The sequence below is a fragment of the Pipistrellus hanaki genome (assembly GCF_964339955.1).
Source record: "Pipistrellus hanaki genome assembly, chromosome: 12".
NCBI lineage: Eukaryota > Metazoa > Chordata > Mammalia > Chiroptera > Vespertilionidae > Pipistrellus > Pipistrellus hanaki.
Window position 1 is genome coordinate 3,792,793 of NC_140514.1, and position 9,388 is coordinate 3,802,180.

Genomic DNA, 9,388 nt, shown 5'->3' on the forward strand with positions numbered 1-9,388 from the left:
CCCTTCCTGCCTCCCATGGCCTGGCAAATCCTGCCTTACCTAGTCCAAACCCCAACGCTGAAGCCCATCTGGATTGCCAAATTTCCGAATGCTCCCCACAATCAACTACCAAATCAAAACAGGCCTCCTCTTTGTCTATTGGGTATTGAAGCTCAAAATATTAACATATACCAATTTATAGACAACATATGGAATTTATGCAGCAAGTTGCTTCTCTTAGACTTCGCACCATCCTTGTCCACTGGCCATGCAATCTCTAGTGCATTCATGCTGCGTAGGACCCCAGGTCTGTCTAGATTGGGGTGTGTGGCCATGAGGATGAGGAAAGAGAGAGAGGAAAGCTACCGAAATCGTCCCATCTGGATGATTGGTGTGATGTCACCGCAGGGCTTTATGTTGACCATAGGAAGTGATGGAATCACTCCTCTAATGATGTGCAATGATCCCAACCCAATAGAACTCCAGAGACGAAAGCCCTAGCTTATCTGCGTCCCCCTCCGTGTGACACTAGAACACTGCTGGCATGGGTATGTTGACCACAGAGAAACATTCCCTGCGTGCACTCTTTGTTCTGATCATGGCTGCTTCAGTGAGTCCTACGGCTCTTAGCGGGCTGGGGCGTCTGCCTGTGTGGGGTCTGTCTCTGCCTCACACCCCAGAGGCCCGAGGTCGCGCAGGCTCCCTACGCTCAGGATGGAGTTCTCTTTCCTTGCTGCCAGAAAAGGAGACTGAGGGACAGGATCACAGTGGTCCCTTCCAGGGGAAGTGACCAAGGTGTAGGCATGCATTGCAATTTGCATGTAAATGTCAATGGCTCAAAGCCGGCTTTGCCACAGGGAGATATTGATGGGGCCTTAAAAATAATGACCCAGCTCATTAACGGTGAATTATAACGGGCTCCTGGAGGAGTCCCGAGGACCTCTCTTCTGTCAGCCAGAGCATAAATAAGAGAGGGGAGTGCTGGGGTAGCCTGGTACCGGCTCTCAGTGTCTGCTGCAGGAGGCAGAAGCGCAACGCGGGTCCTACTCCCTCAGCCTCCTATCTGCGACCTTGAGGCTGTGAGGTCACTGGGCATAGGACTGGAAGGTGGTCCCAGCCATAGCACCACTTTTAGCTCCGTAGTGAAATACACAGGGTGAAAAGATGTGGAGGCAGAGAGACCTACCTCCCAGACAAAGGGTTTGACTCTGCGCAGGTTGCTTAACCTTTTGTCCGTTCAGAGTGCTTGCTCCTCTGGGGAGCACAGGCTTGCATCCTCTCTCTGATGGATGCCAAGGGCTGGCTGGCGCAGTGGCTGAGAGTCACCCCCACCTCGTGCAGCTGCTGTCTGCACAGGGAACCTCTGGAGCTAAGGATGGGCCGAGCCCCTCATCTGGCTGTTTTCCCACATCACTCCTCGGAATCTCAGGCCCCGGCTCGCTGAAAAAACCCTGCGGCAAGACCAATGGGCCTGGCTCCCCTGTGCCCAGGCCCTGAACACCCAGCAGAGTGGGATCTGGGTGGGGGTGAGGGGGGCTGCCTGCCTGAGAGCTCTGCCCCCGGAAGGGTCCCCGAAAGACAGGCCCCACAAGGGGAGGCTTTGGTGGGCCTGATTGCCCGACAAACACCGCACATATTGAAACACTCTGGCAGTTTCCCGGTGCCCCCAGTCAGAGCCTGACCCCGCTGACCTCAAACATCTTATTAAAGCCCCCGAGCCCCGAGTCTCTGCCAGGGAGAGAAGGAAGCAGCTCCTGGACTCATTCTCTCCCCTAATTCATTCAAGTAAGCCTGGCTGAGTGGGGCCCGGGCCTTTGATGTTAAAGGCCCCTAATTGGAAGGAAGTGAAGTGTTAGCCTGTCAGCCTTTTAGTCTCTCATCAAATACTTTAAGAGGTACCCGCGCAGCGCGGTTCTCACACGGTGCTGAGACAGCCCGGAGTGGACTGCTTTTTGTTAAAATGTTTAACTTTGCATCTGTCTAACAGAGAGCTCCGTGCAGATGTCATGGCTCCCGGTGGGCTCTCCTTCTCCCGCTCTCCCTCCCCGGGACCTCCTGCCTCTGGCTGGGGGGCGCACCCACCGCCCACCCCAGCCCAGGGGAGAGGAAGGTGGCGGCAGGAGCTAATTGCTGACCCCAGATGCAGGCCTGCAGCTCCTGGTCGGGCCTCCCTCCGAGGAGCCCCTTTGATCTGGCTGTTTGGAATTGTGTCACTCCCCAGGAATGCCGAGCCCCACCCCCTCTCAGGCCCACAGTGTTCCAGCCAGCAGAGACTCAGTAACCCTTTAGTCTCACCTTCAGTGCTGCAGCCTGGCGGGCAGGCTGGCTGGGAAAGGGAAAGTGACCAGAGCTTGTGGGAGAGCGGGGTTCCTAACCTGGGCCTCTGCCCCCAGGCCAGGCAGATTCTGGAAGACTTCAGGGCTCCCTGTTAGGTTGAGCCCAATGACCGATGCTGTTGGATTTGAGAAAATGGGTTTATATGTGACAGAATGACTATGCCGAGGGCAGTGCCCCCCCCCCCAACCGTGGGGAAGCCAGCTGCGGGTGGGCGGGAGAGAAGAGGCTCTTGCCTCTCACTGGGAGCCAGAACACCCTCAGGGAGACCCCAGGCCGCCTGGGTACCCCAGAGAGAGAAGAGAGAGGGAAGGAAGGAGGGACAGAGAAAGGAGAGAGGGCAGACGGAGAAGGAGTGCTTGGGGTAGGGGATGTTGTAGGACAGAGAGCGCCCTGGCAGCAATGGGAAGAGGGAGCCTGGCATGCTTCTGGACAGGGAAGTGGTTCCGTTCTCCAGGATGCATAGGATGAGAGGCAAGTGGCCCGGAGGGCTTGGCCATCTGAAGCCTTTGACCAGGCAGGACTTTGTCCACCCTCAGACCAGCATCCCAGGCCCCAGTGTCCTGTCCTGAGGGAGGGGCCGCCAGGCCCAATGGGAACCAAATGTTAGGCGGCCAGTAAGCTTCTTCTGATCTCCTTTGGTTACTGCAGAGGGCAGCACAGTTCCTGCCTCTCGGGCTTTTGCGAACCCCTCCAAGGGCGTTGTGATGTAGGAGAAAGCATGGACTATCCCATCAATACCACACAGATGCCACTGCCCACCTTCATCTGAGTCTCTGCAGCCACCCAGCGTACCATGGGTTCCGGCAAGACCCCCCCTCAGAAGTCTAAATTAAAAACCACAAAAATGTGAAACAATAGAACTTGATGCAATCTTTTCCTGTTCCTCTGGTCCCCTAGCAGGGTGATCGGTCCATTTGTACTATCAATACAACTTGATTACTGCGCTTTCCGAGGCTCCACTCATTTATTTAAAACATACTCATCGCACTCTTGGTGCAGGCCAGCGTGGCCTGTCCAACATGCCGTCTTCTCTCCAGTGGGCTGTTGTGCCGTTAATGTCTCCACAGCAGAGAGAGAGAGAGAGAGAGAGAGAGAGAGAGAGAGAGAGAGAGAGAGAGAGAGAGAGAAGCGTTGCTGCTCTCTATGGAAGGAGTGGGAGTTAGAAACGGGAAAGTGGGGTCATTAGCTTCTCCACGGGCCTTCTGACAGATGCTGGTCACGCCTGCCTGCCTCCACTGGACCCACGGCAGGCTCCATGGCAGATGCCATCGCTGCCCTGGTCCCCCCGGGCTTTGCTCACCAGCCTGGGAACACGTGTAGCACGCCCTGTGCCTGACCCCATCCTGGGCTTGGGCAGGTAACAGACTGCCTCTGAGACAAACGGTGAGGTGAATATCAGCTCACAGAAGGAAAGCTTTTGAATGAGCTCCCTTCATTGGAAAGCCAGGGCTCAAGAGCAGGCTTTGAAAGCTGCTATGTTTGTTCTGAGATTTGGACAGAAGGGGGGTTTGAGAAGAAGTCGGAGAGAGACATGGACAGGCAGCATTGGCCTGACCAGGGAGCAGGCCCCCACACAGTCCCGGATGTCTTTCAGTCTGACCTGTATTCACCTTCGGTACCCATGGCAACTCCAGGAAGAAGCTGCAGGAGCAGAGCCTGTTGGGGAAGCTGGCCTGGGCGCAGGTGCTCTTGGCAAAGGCCCCTCTCGGAGGCCAGAGCGTGGCTGGGGACTCAGAGGCTCCGGCCAGTGTCCTGACTTCCCAAGCGTGGGTTTCTACGTTCCTTCAACTCTTGGCGCGTTGAGGAAATGAAGCTGTTAGACCAGATCTGCTTTAGGATCTGTTCCAGGGTGCACACTGCATGATCGTATGAGAACCCCAGAGCACATGGAACCATTTAATTATCATTACTAAATATAATAATCCTCAGGTTGCCAAGTATTTGAATGAAAAATGAGGGGGGAAAAAAGGCCCCATTGTCTAAGACTGTTTTTATAAAGTCCCATGTCATTTCAGATGGCTTAATTTCATCTGACTCTTCCATGTCCGTAACGGACCATGGTTATCAGCTCCTTAGGATGCTTCTGGGAACTTGACGTAATCGCTTTCCCCAGGTGAGCAAATCCCGGCTGGATGGAAAGTGCTCAGCCCCCGTCCCCCCCCCCCCCCCCCGCCCCTATCTCACAGCCAGACACTGTGAGGGCTGGAGCCGAGAGCCCTGGCCACTGAACCACACTGCCAGATCGATGCCCCACATCTTGACCACAGCCCGATGGGTGTTTTAGTGTGGGAGTCCGCCTCTTCACCCACCAGGACCGAATCTCCCACTTTTCATCTATCCTTTTGATGTTATAAACAAAGCTAGGAGCTGCTCTCTTCTTGAAGGTGGCATACTGATTGCGGCTGTGGGGGGAGGGGAGGGAAGAGGGGGTCAGATCCTGTTCTCAGAGTTCTGATTCCATGGAAATACTTTAATCTCATTGAGTCAATTCATTATGAGCTTCTGAGACTTTAATCAAGTAAAAAAAAAAAAATTTTTTTTGTGCTAAGGCAAAAACCAAACAAACTATTTTAAAATGAAAAAGAGCCATTCCTAATCAAGTTGACTCCCACTTCCAGCACGTTAGCTGGGAATCTTCGTTGGCCCTTCTCTAATTGTCTAATTAAAGCGATATTAAATTGACACCAGGCAAGTGGGAGCCGAATTGTGTGCTAACAGTTTGGGCAAGCTGAGAAGAAATGTAATTTCTGCGAGCGAGCCAGATGGGAGGAGAGAGCAGGAAGGGATGTGTGCATGCTAATGTGCAGTTTGACGGACTCTCTTTATAAAAATAAACACTTTTGCAGACGTCTAAGGAAAGCAAATGTCACCCATTTCATACCACACGATGCCTCCTGGTACGCAGTGAAAGCGCTCATTTTCAACTGCATCTACAGTAAGAGTCACATCTAATTAATGCAGTTTGCCCCTTCGTACCATCACCGCAATATTGGCTGTTAGATGCGAAGAGACTTGAGCTGCACTAAGAGACGCACCCAGCATTGTGTAGAGAAGGAAATGGTCCAAGTTTCTTGTTCTGGGACTGGCCAGAGGCCCAGGGGATTGAGTGCTGTGCCAGCTTATCACGCTGGCAGAGGCTCCGTGCCTACTGGAGACCTCATTCAGAAGGGAACATTGTTCTGCTCGCCCCTCCGCTGGGCCTTGAATCCTTAGTGCCATGCAGACGGAAGGTTTGTGGCACCCCATCCCTGGACACCCAATAGAGTCTTTAGTGGAATCAAGAGGAAATAATGGCTCTGGAGCTGTGGGTACCACAGCACTGATCGCACATCCCTACCTCAGGGAGACACAGAAATGTGCCACCCAGTTCCCCTTCAAGAAAGGACGCATTGCTCCAGCCTTGGGGAGTGAGGACAACTGACAACCCCCTAGAGTCTGCCACAGCTGCAGGGAAGTGCCTGGTGCAAGCCTGTTATCCTGTGTCAAGCGAGGAAAGAGAGTCATGGAGTCCCGGCCATGTCACCCCAATGTGGGGTGCTCCGAGGAACAAAACTGTCATCAGAGATCCCCTCCTGGGTGGGAGAGGCCTTGTCCAGTCTGCATCACAGTTCAGCTTCTTCCTCTGCCCAATCTGGCCGCCTTCTCCTTCCTGCCCTGGCATCGATCCCGAACAAACATCCTGCTGTCCAATTTCCCTTTCAGCCTCTGCTTCTGGAGGATCCCGATTGTGGCACGTGGCCCGCCCCTGCCTGTGATCTGATTAGCAATAAGATCCTTTAGAATAAGGGAGCCCTGTAGTGACCTTCAGGGAGACTGGTGAGAGTTGAGAATATTTCATTCTGTTTAGATGCCTAAGGACTCGAGGACCTGGAGCAGGCACGTTTGTGGATGACCCTTAGGACCCCTATGCCAATAAGGTGTGCCCACGCCTCTGTGTAGAACAAACGGATGTAGCAGGGAGCAAGGATGGGGCTGTCAGCAGGAACCCTAGCACTCAGGAGTTAAACAGGTTTCTCTGAGCAGGAGCTTTTGAGGACAAAATCAGGTTAATGCCAATAGCCAGGCAATTATTTCTGAGCATATTGAATTAAGCCCCCGATTCGTGGTTGAAAAGTACCCTGGGTATTTACATTTTCAAAAACAAACAAAGCCTGCTTCCCTGAGAGGGCAGCAGATCCCTGCAATGGAATCGAACCTGATGACTCCAGAGCAAACTGTTTTAAGAGACGTGGCCCTAGACGGTGGTGCCATATTGCACGAACACCATGAGGCATGCAGGAGAGCTGGGGTGGTGATGACCTAGAGAGAGAACCTCCATGACCACAAAGTGCCCAACCCAGAGATAAGGGGATAGCCGCTCCACAACTGACCCTGAATAAGCCCCCAAGAGTCTTGGGGAACCCCTTTTGGAGGAGCCCCAGTTAGGATACAAGATCCTACCACCCATCACACCTGGACATTTCACCAGAACAAGCTCAGGCCTTCTCTAGAACCTGAGAAGGAAGTGTTAAGACTCAATATTTACATGAAGCTAATTATTATTTTGGCTTTCGCGGTGGCTTAGGAACATAGCTGATAATGGGGGCTGGAGTGTCTCAGCTCCCACCGCTGTGGCAGAGTGTCAGACCCAGGGGCGGAGGAAGCATAACTCAAAACCTGGCAAAGGAGGCATTATTAGAAAACATACTGACATGTAGTGATTAGAGGAGAGTGGACCCTAAATTGAAACCAGGAGACAAAACCACTGTGGGCTTTTGCTGCAAACCACAGGGTAGTATGCAATTTCAACCGAACTGAAATGAGCAAGCCTTAAACATGGAGGAAGATGAAAGATAGCTCATTTAGGGAAGTTCCAGTGGCCCTGATTTGATACTTGATGGTCCATTAGAATTCTTGGAAAGTATAAAAGGAGAAATACACTGTTGCCAATTTCCAAAGGGTCATCAGGAAAACACATTCTGGTCTGCCTTCTTGGTGGCCATTCTGGGCATGAATCTCAGTTTCCTCAAGGACCCACCTTAGAACCACAGAACCCTACAAAGAGGGGAACCTTCAAAATGCTCCCACCCCACAGATGAGGAAACCATGGCATCCTCTAAAGGGGATGGGGCTTGCCCAAGTCCACACAACGCTCTGGTACCATGTGGGGACCAGGCTTTCTACCTTCTAAGCCATATCTAGAGTGATGTTTGCTTTAAATTTTTAATAGCATTTCCTGGGTTAAAACATTTCTTTCTCTTCTTAACATACCGAGTCTTATCATGAATGGGTGTTGAATTTCGCCAAATGTTTTCCTCACCTGTCAAATGATCCCATAGGGTTTTCCTCTTTTAATCAGTTCATGTGATGAATTATACTTATGGATTTTCTAAGATCAAACCACCCTTGCATGCCTAGGAAAAACTCAACTTAGTTATGCTCTATTATATTTTTAATACACTGTTGAATTATATTTGCTAATATTTTGTTTATTAGTTTTCATTGCATGCTCATGGATAAAAATGACTCTAATTCTTTACCTTGTAGAATGTTGATTTTGGTATTAGGATTATGCTGGCTTCATAGAATTAATTGGGTTATTTGGGGGCATATTTTCTTTAAAAAAATAAAAATAAAAAGAGTTAAAAATTCCTTAACAGATTAGTAGAAGTTGCCTGTAGAATCATTTGAGCTTGGTGTTTTCTTGGTGGGAAGATTTTAATTGCCACATCAATTTATTTACTAGTTTTAAGGCAACTAAAGTTATTTTCCTTTATTTAGTTCGGGTAATTTTTATTTTTCTTAAAATTTATTCATTTCCCCTTAGTTTTCAAAGTTACAGGCAAATAGATGTTACAGTATTTTTTTCATTCTTTCTAATCTCTCTCTGTGTTTCTGGACTAAATCATGCACCACTTTTCATTTTTTTATTTAATTTGCATCTTCTTTTGATCAATCTTGACAGAGGTTTGCTTATTTTGTTTTGTTCCCCCCAACTTTTGGTTTTATTGATCTTTTCCATTTTATCTTTGTATTTTCTTTTTGTTGATTTCTGCCCCTAATTTTATTACCTTTTTTTGCTTTTTATGGTTTTACACTATTTTTCTTATTTCTTCAGATAGACACTTAGCCTCTTCATTTTGAAGCTCGCTTCCTTTCTGACATTATTTATGGCCTGTATTAGAAAATATAGCCCACTCAGACTTTGATTAGTTTTGTTTTCTTTATCACTAAGTTCTAAGTATGATTTTTCTTTAACAGATACATTTTTAGCATCCACATCAACCGCCATGGTAAGAGTAAAAATTTAGCAACCTCCCACATTTTCTGAGTTCCCCGTTCATACCTATCATTATTGATATTGTCTAAAAATTTGAGCTATGGATAAAGTAGGGATTATTATATATTTTTATTTGGTCTTAACTTTTTTTTTTTTTTTTTAAGATAACTACCAATTTTACCAAAGTATTTGATCCCTTTCAATGTGTGCCTTTGTGAAGAAAAACTTCTGAGGCATTGTATGCCAGAGAATATTTTTATCATGCTTTCATCTATGAATGACAGTTTGGCTCAAAATTAAATTTTGGATTTTAAGTTCATTTCCTTCAATACTCTAAAAATATGACTTCATTATCCCTTTTCAGTGTTGCTGCACTAAAACCACGTCGTCTGATTCTCATTCGTTCATATGTGGCCCGTACTTTTTCTTTAGAAGTCTTAGAGTTATCTCCTTGAATCTCATCACAATATATCCAGATAGCATCTCCACTCTTCATGTCTTCTCTTTCAATCTGATTTTTAAAATCTTTTTGAAGATTTTAATCTAGGTAACCCTAGGAAATTTACCTCCATTATTTATTTAAGTATTTCTTTTGGATGGTTTTAGTCTCTGAGGTTTCTAGGTGGAATCAGAAGAATGAAGATGAACTCACTAGCAATAATCCCGAGTGTTACCTGTGCTCATAACTTAAGATGCAGATGACTGAGACTTCATCTTTCCCCACGTTGCAAATGAATTGGATGTGAGTACCTTCATCACTAAAAGATCTATGCACCCAAGTATTCACTTTCAGTTTTCTGTCTAAGCCCTCAT